This window comes from Entelurus aequoreus, linkage group LG06, assembly GCF_033978785.1.
Source record: "Entelurus aequoreus isolate RoL-2023_Sb linkage group LG06, RoL_Eaeq_v1.1, whole genome shotgun sequence".
Lineage (NCBI taxonomy): Eukaryota > Metazoa > Chordata > Actinopteri > Syngnathiformes > Syngnathidae > Entelurus > Entelurus aequoreus.
The window spans coordinates 35,857,146-35,869,393 of NC_084736.1; the positions used below are offsets into that span (position 1 = coordinate 35,857,146).

The following is a 12,248-nucleotide window of genomic DNA, read 5'->3' on the forward strand; positions in this document are numbered from 1 at the left end:
TGCCAAATTCATTTGAATTGCAGTTGTAATTGATATTGTCATAAAAGTCTAGTTGAATATGATTATAATTATTAGACAGTTCACTACTATGAATATTATGAGTACTTCTACATTCAAATTCCTTATTACCAATATTGGTAAAGATATTTTTTAATTCACTTTCCATTATATTTTAGTTTATTTTTGTTTGTACAGATGACACATTTGTATCCACCTCCTTTGAAACACTTACACTAAACACACACACTTAATATGATTATACAGTTCAGGTCTTAAACTCACTGTGCCACATAAACACACTTTGTTGATGAGACCGTTATGAAGAGTCTTCATACGCCTTGATGTAGTTGTCTGCATCGGCTACTGATCCGAGCCAAACGCGGATGCCGTCCGTCTGTGTGATGCGGAGCCTGGCCGGGTAGAGTAGCGAGGGTTTGAGTCCCATCTTGTATAGAGATGCCATCACAGTCCGGTTAGCCCTCCGCTGATTCACTACCTCTGGAGATTAGTATCACTATATCAGTACAGTAGTGTATTAGTATCAGTATATCAGTACAGTATTAGTATCACTACATCACTACAGTAGTGTATTAGTATTAGTATCACTATATCAGTACAGTATTAGTATCACTATATCAGTACAGTAGTGTATTAGTATCACTATATCAGTACATTAGTGTATTAGTATCACTATATCAGTACAGTATTAGTATCACTATCACTACAGTAGTGTATTAGTGTCACTATATCAGTACAGTATTAGTATCACTATATCACTACAGTAGTAGTATCACTGTATTAGTACATTAGTGTTTTAGTATCAGTACAGTATTAGTATTACTATATCAGTACAGTAGTGTATTAATATCACTATATCAGTACAGTATTAGTATCACTATATCAGTACAGTAGTGTATTAGTATCACTACAACAGTACAGTAGTGTATTAGTATCACTTTATCAGTACAGTATTAGTATCACTATATCAGTACAGTATTAGTATCACTACAGTAGTGTATTAGTATCACTATACCAGTACACTATTAGTATCACTATATCAGGACAGTATTAGTATCACTATACCAGTACACTATTAGTATCACTATATCAGTACAGTATTAGTATCACTATATCAGTACAGTATAAGAATCACTATATCAGTACAGTAGTGTATTAGTATCACTATATCAGTACAGTATTAGTATCACTATATCAGTACAGTAGCAAGAGTAACTCCCCTCTTTAAAAAAGGAAGCAAATTGGAACCTGGCAACTACCGACCTGTTTCTATTCTCAGTTCCATTTCGAAAGTAATGGAAAAAATAGTTTATGAACAGGTTGATGGTTACCTTGCCACCAATAAACTCATGCACAAATTCCAATCCGGCTTCAGAACTAACCACTCCACTGACACATGCCTTCTCTATCTGACCGACCAAATCAAACATGAGGTGGACGCGGGCAAATACTGCGGCATGGTCATGCTGGACCTTCAGAAGGCCTTTGACACCGTTAACCACGCTATACTGTTGGATAAGCTCAGAGCAATCGGATTTGACAAAACCTCATCGAGCTGGATGCAATCTTACTTGGAAGGGAGGGAACAGGTGGTAGAGGTGAACGGCACCGTGTAACCCCCCTCTCGGTGAGCTGTGGAGTCCCCCAAGGCAGTATATTGGGGCCTTTACTGTTCCTAATATACATAAACGACTTGTCATCGGCATGCGACTGTGAATTGTTCTTGTTTGCGGATGACTCGGCCCTGCTGGTATCCGACAAGGACAAGTCACAGGTGGAGAAAATCCTCAGTGCTGAACTCTGTAGAACTTGAACCTGGCTCGCTGACAACAAGCTATCCATACACTTGGGTAAAACGGAATCCATCCTGTTTGGGTCCCACATCAACCTTAAAGGGAAACTTCGGTTTTTTTCAACCTGGGCCCTGTTTTCATAATTTTTTCTGTATATGTGAGTGCTGGATAAAACTTTTTTTGAGGTCGCGCCAGTATTGAGCAGGGCAGGCAGCCTCCAGCCCAGCTAACGCTCGTACACAGGGCAAATGGCTCTCGTCAAAATTCGGCCTATAAACATGCATTTTTTTCACACTGACAGGCTCAGATAGTTACAATGAGTGTCCGACAACATACTAGAAAGGAGAAATTAACGTATGTCTCTACCTTTAGCTGGAGATCGCTGTATGTTGTGAGCTGTGTCCAAATCTCACCACGCTACAAATCTCGTTCCGAAATCTCGCGATAACTCGCGACAAAACACCGGTGGAAAAACAGTTACCTGACTGAGGTGAAGAGAGATGACTGAAGTGATTTTCTGTTGGATTACCGAAGACTGTTATTTTAGTTTTATAGAAAAGTTTGTTTGTTTGTCTGTCATGGCTGAATTTTTGCCTGATGTGGACGATTTGATTTGTCGCGAGTTATCGCGAGATTTCGGAACGAGATTTGTAGCGTGGTGAGATTTGGACACAGCTCCCAACAAACAGCGATCTCCAGCTAAAGGTAGAGACATACGTTAATTTCTCCTTTCTAGTATGTTGTCGGACACTCATTGTAACTATCTGAGCCTGTCAGTGTGAAAAAAATGCATGTTTATAGGCCGAATTTTGACGAGAGCCAGTTGCCCTGTGTACGAGCGTTAGCTGGGCTGGAGGCTGCCTGCCCTGCTCAATACTGGCGCGACCTCAAAAAAAGTTTTATCCAGCACTCACATATACAGAAAAAATTATGAAAACAGGGCCCAGGTTGAAAAAAACCGAAGTTTCCCTTTAAGAAAGTCAATGATTTCACTATAAAAGTGGGTGACATTGTTATCACGAGGAAGGATGAGGTCACCTACCTAGGTTCCATTCTAGAGGCTAATCTTTCCTGTGATAAAATGGCAACCAAGGTAATCAAAAAGGTCAACCAACGAACGAGATTTCTCTATAGAATCTCCTCTCTGGTCAACAAAAGCACCATGAGGATTCTGGCGGGAACTCTCGTTCAACCCTTTTTCGATTACGCATGCACCTCCTGGTACCCTAGCACCTCCAAAACCCTCAAATCTAAACTCCAAACATCCCAGAACAAGCTAGTCAGATTACTTTTAGACCTCCACCCCAGATCACACCTCACTCCTACCCACTTTTCCAAAGTGGGCTGGCTCAGGGTGGAGGACAGAGTAAAACAACTTGCACTGAGCCTAGTCTATAAAATCTGCTACACCTCCCTGATACCGAAGTACATGTCAAACTACTTCCTTAACGTAAATGACCGCCATAACCACAACACCAGGGGGAGCTCCACTAACCACGTTAAACCCAGATTCCGATCTAAAAAAGGTCTTAACTCATTCTCTTTCTATGCCACATCAATGTGGAATGCGCTCCCAACAGGTATAAGAGAAAGGGCATCTCTATCCTCCTTCCAAACCGCAATAAAAGTACACCTCCAGGCAACTTCAACCCTAAACTAACACCCTCCCCGGATTGTTAATAATCAAATGTTTTTCTTATGCTTTCTGATATCTCTCTCTCTCTATGTCCACTAATTGCTGTACATATCCTACCAAGTCAGACCTACACTGTTTCAATGTCCATTTCTCTGATGATGCAATTGTTGATGCTGATTGTTGATGACAGAAGTGTTGATACCAACCAAACCTAAACCCCCCCCCCCCCCCCATATCCCACACCCCGGATTGTAAATAATGTAAATAATTCAATGTATATACTCTGATGATTATCTTGTGTGATGATTGTATTATGATGTTAGTATATATTTGATAGTATATATGTGTATCATGAATCAATTTAAGTGGACCCCGACTTAAACAAGTTGAAAAACTTATTCGGGTGTTACCATTTAGTGGTCAATTGTACGGAATATGTACTTCACTGTGCAATCTACTAATACAAGTTTCAATCAATCAATCAATAGTTTATTAGTATCACTATATCAGTACAGTATTAGTATCACCTACATACTTGTGTACTCTGTTACAAAGAAAAAGCAGCTCTTACGCATTACGTTCTAGCAATTTGTATGTTTTAACTGTTCCTCATGTACGGACTGAATTTGGCAAAAGAGCTTTTGGCATTGCTGCCCCTATGGCATGGAATGAATTGCAGACGAAACTGAAACTTACAGAACTACTTCCATTTGGAGCCTTCCGTTCTGTCCTGAGGGACAAACAGCGAGAGACATTTGCACAGTGCCTGTGTTTTTAAAGATGTAAATCTCTGTTGTTTTACAGTTCTCTTATGTATTTTAAAATGTATGTCTTAATGTATTTATTTTGAAACTGCTCTGTGACATGTGCTGTTGACCTCTTGGCCAGGTCACCCTTGTGAAAGAGATCTTGATCTCAATGGGTTTTCTTATCTGGTTAAATAAAGGTTCTATCACTATATCAGTACAGTAGTTTATTAGTATCACTATATCAGTACAGTATTAGTATCACTATATCAGTACAGTAGTTTAGTTGAGTCTTTATTTAAAGGGACAATGCACAGAAACATTACGCTTAAAGACAGGTATGTTCTGTACTAGATTATAGCTAAATAGTTCATTTCCATCTGCAGTCCCATGCTACCTAAATTAAAGGGATGCAAAAATCATGCAATAAAATCATAACAATAAAATCATACTATAGCATGTAATCAAGTTAAGAAAAGTCCTAAAATGCCCTTTCATTGACACATACTTAATATACAATACAACCACACCTCCTTTACATCATCACACAAAGACAATACATGCTCTTGTTCACATTTGTCATCACTTGTAAAACAACCATGATTTTAACACACACACCTCACAGTTTACAACACAATGTTCTCATGCATAAATATAATACACTTTAAGTTGACATGTCAATCATAGTACTCACTTCAGTGGCCGTGTGAGGAGCTTTGATTGCTCCAAAGCCACTTTTTAACTTCAACTGTGAATGAAGAGTAATCTGTTAGACTTTTCAAGTTTGTTGTGAGGTTGTTCCATTCCTTTATAGCTTTATATGAAAGGACTGATTGTGCGAAAGATGGTTAGTGCATGTGCCTCACAATACGAAGGTCCTGGGTTCAATCCCGGGCTTGTGATCTTTCTGTGTGGAGTTTGCATGTTCTCCCCGTGACTGCGTGGGTTCCCTCCGGGTACTCCGGCTTCCTCCCACCTCCAAAGACATGCACCTGGGGATAGGCCCCTCCCACCTCCAAAGACATGCACCTGGGGATAGGTTGATTGGCAACACTAAATTGACCCTAGTGTGTGAATGTGAGTGTGAATGTTGTCTGTCTATCTGTGTTGGCCCTGTGATGAGATGGCGACTTGTCCAGGGTGTACCCCGCCCAAATGCAGCTGAGATAGGCTCAAGCACCCCCCGCGACGCCGAAAGGGACAAGCGGTAGAACATGGATGAATGGATGGATGTTTTACATCTGGGTACGCTACACTGCCCCCTGGTGGAGGCTCCTGTGTTTCTAGTTGTCACAGCAGATGTAAACTGGACAAAGGGCTTAAGTGGCGCTGGTGCAGTGTTATTTAGGATTCGATGGGCCATTCGTATTGATGCTAATCTTTGAATGTTAGCAACATGTAACAGTCTATATTTTTGGAGAGAGTATAATATTTAGTATAATATTTTGGATTTAGATCATTATCAGATATTCATAGATGTTTGCCTCATCTTTAGAGTTCTGAATAAACTTGCTCCCCCTCCCTTGATAGATGTTATTAATAAAAAGGATGGCAGTCAAGTAAAGACCAGAGTAGTGACCAGAGGGGACTGCAAGGTACAAAGGTGCAGGACTACTTTTGGCCAAATGATGGGTCTATCAGAGTCTTGAAACAGTACAAAAATGCAGGACTACATTTGGCCAAATGGTGGTGTCTATCAGAGTCATGGAACAGTACAAAGGTGCAGGACTACATTTGGCCAAATGGTGAGGTCTATCAGAGTCATGGAACAGTACAAAGGTGCAGGACTACATTTAGCCAAATGGTGAGGTCTATCAGAGTCATGGAACAGTACAAAGGTGCAGGAATACACTTGGCCAAATGGTGGCTCTATCAGAGTCATGGAACAGTACAAAGGTACAGGACTACATTTGGCCAAATGGTGGCTCTATCAGAGTCATGGAACAGTACAAAGTTGCAGGACTGCATTTGGCCAAATGGTGGGGTCTATCAGAGTCATGGAACAGTACAAAGGTGCAGGACTACATTCAAACAAATGGTGGATCTATCAGAGTCATGGAACAGTACAAAGGTGCAGCACTACATTTCGCCAAATGGTGGCTCTATCAGAGTCATGGGACAGTACAAATGTGCAGGACTACATTTGGCCAAATGGTGGGGTCTATCAGAGTCATGGAACAGTACAAAGGTGCAGGACTACATTTGGCCAAATAGTGGGGTCTATCAGAGTCATGGAACAGTACAAAGGTGCAGGACTACATTTGGCCAAATGGGGGGTTCTATCAATCAATCAATGTTTACTTAAATCACGAGTGTCTCAAAGGGCTGCACAAGCCACAACAACATCCTCGGCTCAGATCCCACACCAGGGCAAGGAAAAACTCAACCCAATGGGACAATGAGAAACCTTGGAGGGGACCGCAGATGTGGGGACCCCCCCCTGGGCGACCGGTGTAATGGACGTCGAGTGGATCTAGCATAATATTGTGAGAGTCCAGTCCATAGTGTATCTAACATAATAGTGAGAGTCCAGTTCATAGTAGGGCCAGCAGGAGACCATCCCGAGCGGAGACAGGTCAGCAGCGCAGAGACGTCCCCAACCGATGCACAGACGAGCGGTCCACCCCGAGTCCCGACTTTGGAAAGCCAGCGCTTCATCCGTGGCCACCGAACCTGTGCCCCCCCCCTCCACGAAGGAGAGGGGGGCAGAGCAGAAAAGAAACGACAGATCAACTGGTCTAAAAGGGGCGTCTATTTAAAGGCTAGAGCAGGGGTGCTCATTACGTCGATCGCGATCTACCGGTCGATCACGGAGGGTGTGTCAGTCGATCCCCAGCCAGGCATTAAAAAAATAGTCCTAAAAATGAGCGATCATAAATCTTCACCATGACGTCACTTTCGTCACTTGATTGACATTCACGGCACCCGAGGGTCTTCTGAGATGCCGCTGGCTGCTGCCAGCTCATTATTAAGAAAAAATTACCGACAGGAAGGCAAGAAACTCTTTTTATTTCAACAGACTCTGGCGCCGTACCTGTCGTCAAAACTCCAAAGAGCGACTGCACAGTTGCACAATAAAAGCTCTGCTTCATGCTGCCTGCGCTAACAACATAAGAGTCTCAGAAAGCTGGCGTGCACAAGCTAGCAAGCTACGGAGTTTGACGCCAATGTATTTCTTGTAAAGTGTATACAAAGGAGTACGGAAGCTGGACAAATAAGATGCCAAAAACCAACCACTTTCATGTGGTATTGGACAGAAAGGAGGACTTTTTTTCTCCTCCATTTGAAAATGCGGACGTTATCAGCACTACTGTCTGATTCCTATCAATGCAATTCGTCAGAATCAGGTAATACACCAACTTATATTCTTGTCTTCATGAAAGAAAGGAATCTATATGTGTTAAACATGCTTGCATTATCTTTAAACACCTTTAACTTGTTAACAATATTAACTATGTGTTAAACATGCTTGTATTATCTTTAAACACCTTTAACTTGTTAACAATATTAACTATATGTGTTAAACATGCTTGTATTATCATCAACCACCTTTAACTTGTTAACAATATTAACTATATGTGTTAAACATGCTTGCATTATCTTTAAACACCTTTAACTTGTTAACAATATTAACTATATGTATTAAACATTCTTGTATTATCATTAAACACCTTTAATTTATCAACAATATTAACTATATGTGATAAACATGCTTGCATTATCATTAAACACCTTTAACTTGTTAACAATAACATATAATTAATGAATAAGTAAAAATAAATTATATATATGAATGAGGTAGATCCCCGCGACTTGATCAATTGAAAAGTAGCTCGCCTGCAGAAAAAGTGTGAGCACCCCTGGACTAGAGTATACAAATGAGTTTTAAGATGGCACTTAAATGCTTCTACTGAGGTAGCATCTCTAACTGTTACCGGGAGGGCATTACAGAGTACTGGAGCCCGAATAGAAAACGCTCTATAGCCCGCAGACTTTTTTTTTGGCTCTGGGAATCACTAATAAGCCGGAGTTCTTTGAACACAGATTTCTTGCCGGGACATATGGTACAATACAATCAGCAAGATAGGATGGAGCTAGACCGTGTAGTATTTTATACGTAAGTAGTAAAACCTTAAAGTCACATCTTAAAGGCCTACTGAAATGAGATTTTCTTATTTAAACGGGGATAGCAGGTCCATTCTATGTGTCATACTTGATCATTTCGCGATATTGCCATATTTTTGCTGAAAGGATTTAGTAGAGAGCATCGACGATAAAGTTCGCAACTTTTGGTCGCTGATAAAAAAGCCTTGCCTGTACCGGAAGTAGCGTGACGTCACAGGTTGTGGAGCTCCTCACATCTGCACATTGTTTACAATCATGGCCATCAGCAGCGAGAGCGATTCGGACCGAGAAAGCGACGATTACCCAATTAATTTGAGCGAGGATGAAAGATTTGTGGATGAGGAAAGTGAGAGTAAAGGATTAGAGGGCAGTGGAAGCGATTCAGATAGGGAAGATGCTGTGAGAGGCGGGTGGGACCTGATATTCAGCTGGGAATGACTAAAACAGTAAATAAACACAAGACATATATATACTCTATTAGCCACAACACAACCAGGCTTATATTTAATATGCCACAAATGAATCCCGCATAACAAACACCTCCCCCCTCCCGTCCATATAACCCACCAATACAAATCAAACACCCGCACAACACACTCAATCCCACAGCCCAAAGTACCGTTCACCTCCGCAAAGTTCATACAGCACATATATTTCCCCAAAGTTACGTACGTGACATGCACATAGCCAACTCAACTCAAAGTCCTCCTGGTAAGAGTCTATGTTGTCCCAGTTCTCCACAGGCCAATGGTAAAGCTTGACTGTCATATTTCGGGAATGTAAACAATGAAACACCGGCTAAGTGTTTGTGTTGCTGCAGCCGGCCGCTAATACACCGCTTCCCACCTACAGCTTTCTTCTTTGCTGTCTTCATTGTTCATTAAACAAATTGCAAAAGATTCACCAACACAGATGTCCAGAATACTGTGGAATTTTGCGATGAAAACAGACGACTTAATAGCTGGCCACAATGGTGTCCCAAAATGTCCGCTACAATCCGTGACGTCACGCGCACACGTAATCATACCGAGACGTTTTCAGCAGGATATTTCGCGGGAAATTTAAAATTGCACTTTACTAATCTAACCCGGCCGTATTGGCATGTGTTGCAATGTTAAGATTTCATCATTGATATATAAACTATCAGACTGCGTGGTCGGTAGTAGTGGGTTTCAGTAGGCCTTTAAGTGCACAGGAAGCCAGTGCAGGTGAGCCAGTATAGGCGTAATATGATCAAACTGGGGTCTATCAGAGTCATGGAACAGTACAAAGGTGCAGGACTACATTTGGCCAAATGGTGGGTTCTATCAGAGTCATGGAACAGTACAAAAGTGCAAGACTACATTTGGCCAAATGGTGGGTCTATCAAGAGTCATGAAACAGTACAAAGGTGCAGGACTATATTTGGCCAAATGGTGGGGTCTATCAGAGTCATGGAACAGTACAAAGGTGCAAGACTACATTTGGACAAATGGTGGGGCTATCAGAGACATGTAACGGTACAAAGGTGCAGGACTACATTTGGCTAAATGGTGGGGTCTATCAGAATCATGGAACAGTAACCTACTCAGTGGCCTAGTGGTTAGAATGTCCGCCCTGAGATCCGTAGGTTGTAAGTTCAAACCCATTCATACCAAAGACTATAAAAATGGGACCCATTACCTCCCTGCTTGGCACTCACCATCAAGGGTTGGAATTCGGGGTTAAATTACCAAAAATTATTCCCGGGCGCGGCCACCGCTGCTGCTCACTGCTCCCCTCACATCCCAGGGGGTGATCAAGGGTGATGGGTCAAATGCAGAGAATAATTTTGCCACACCTAGTGTGTGTGTGACAATCATTGGTACTTTTTACAAAGATGAAGGACTACATTTGGCCAAATGGTGGGGTCTATCAGAGTCATGGAACAGTACAAAGGTGGAGGAATACATTTGGCCAAATGGTGGGGTCTATCAGAGTCATGGAACAGTACAAAGGTGGAGGAATGCATTTGGCCAAATGGTGGGGTCTATCAGAGTCATGGAACAGTACAAAGGTGCAGGACTACATTTGGCCAAATGGTGGCTCTATCAGAGTCATGGAACAGTACAAAGGTGCAGGACTACGTTTTGCCAAATGGTGGGTTTTATCAGAGTCATGGAACAGGTTGCCAGAAAGTGTGACTCCTATTGAACATTTCAAACTACACTGAAACGCTGCTTGAAAACTAATCGGACATGCAAGCACTATTAGATTATTCACTTGTTTTTTTTGTTTCTTTGATGTTTTTGTTCATGGTCTGTGCTTATGGTATGCTTGTAATGTCTTGTGATTTATGTATTCTTTTGTATCATGTTTACTGTATTAACCTGCCTTAGGACAACTCGTGAAAATTAGCTATTGTGCTAACTCCAGCATACTTACATTGTTGCTCTATGTTGATGAATATGCATTATCTTAATTCAAATAAATAAATAAATACATTACAATAGTAGGTACAAATATGCATGAAAACACTCCTACAGACGTCACACATGGGACACTTTAGTAAGTAAGAATTGTTTTAGTTCTATTGTAAATGTCAGGTTTGTCACTGACAGTTTAGTTATTTTTTGGTTTTTCCTCTGTGTTTGTTTTTGTTTCCTGTCAGCGCTCTTATTTTGGTTCAGTTTCCTGTTTGTCTCCCTGAGCACTGTTTCCCCTTAGCTGCAGGTGATTGGCACCTGGCCACACCTGGTGTCAAACCAAAACATAACTAAACTGTCAGTGACGAACCTGACAGTAAAACTTGCAAACGTTGCTTTGAGTGACGAATGAAGAATCCATACAAGCAGAAACGCTATGGACGGCTAGCAGATTGAACGGCACTTGTACTTCTAGCTCAAAGCTTTAAAGAGCAAGAATTCACATTCACCCGGCAGCATCTGCAGGGAGCGAACTGGTCCAAAAATGGCGCCGTAGCACAAACAACAACACTCCTTTTCAGTGTCTCTGCAGGTGTTGAATGAACACCTTTTGCATTATGGCCGTAAGCCAAGACAAATCCATAAGTTAGCCGTATCGTTTTAGCGTAGGAGAAAATAGAGGCTTTCAGTTGACAGTAAACTTATTATGCTATAAAAGCGGTACACAGACTACTTTAAAAAGTTTTATCCCACATTGTCCCTTTAGAATACCATAAATTCCGGACTATAAGAAGCTACTTTTTTCCCTACACTTTGAACTCTGCGGCTAATAAAACAATGCAGCTAATTCACAGATTTTTTTTCGGTGACGGCCATATTGCAAATAGTTTAAAAAACAAAACAAGCAAAGACACTGAAAAGGTGTGTTATTGTTTGTAGTATGGCGCCATCTTTTGGACGATTTTGCTCATTGCAGGTGCTGTAGTGTTCTTCTAAATAGTGCTTTCAATTGGAAGTACAAGTGCCGATCAGTCTTTGAGCCATACGAGTAGAAATGCTATGGATTTTTGTTTTGTCACTCCAAGCAACGTTTGTGTCACACCTGGGTGAAGTCTCGTCTGGTTTCATGTTTTGTCATTTCCTGTTTTATTTTGAAATGCTGACTCTCCCTCTCGTTTCAGATCACTTGCCCTTCCTCCTGTATCACTGGTCTGTCTTTCCTGATTGCCTGATTGTGCCCACCTGTGTCACCCTCCCTCATGTGTATAAATGTCTCGTCTGCGTACCTCCAGCGTTCCTTTGCCACAGTCCTGTCTTCAGCCATTGCCACGTTTTTTGTACCTTTTGAACCACGGGAGATTCTTTGTTTGTAACCTTTTGTCAGGTAAGATTAGCTTCCTAGTATCGCCTCCGTTGGAGCGCTTTTTGTTGTATTTAGTAGTTTTGTTTTTAGCCCCTTTTTTCCCTCCATAGCCGGAGCGTTTTGAGTTGTTAGTATTTTTGTTAGTTTAGTGGTCAGGTCAGATCTGTTTTGATAGCCTGTTTT

At 41.5% G+C, this 12,248-nt stretch overlaps 1 protein-coding gene across 2 annotated transcripts in view; it reads left to right on the forward strand.

The window, feature by feature from the left end:
- cln3 (CLN3 lysosomal/endosomal transmembrane protein, battenin) overlaps nt 1–12,248 on the forward strand; it is a 50,955-nt gene that overhangs the window by 7,080 nt on the left and 31,627 nt on the right. The window lies entirely within an intron of this gene.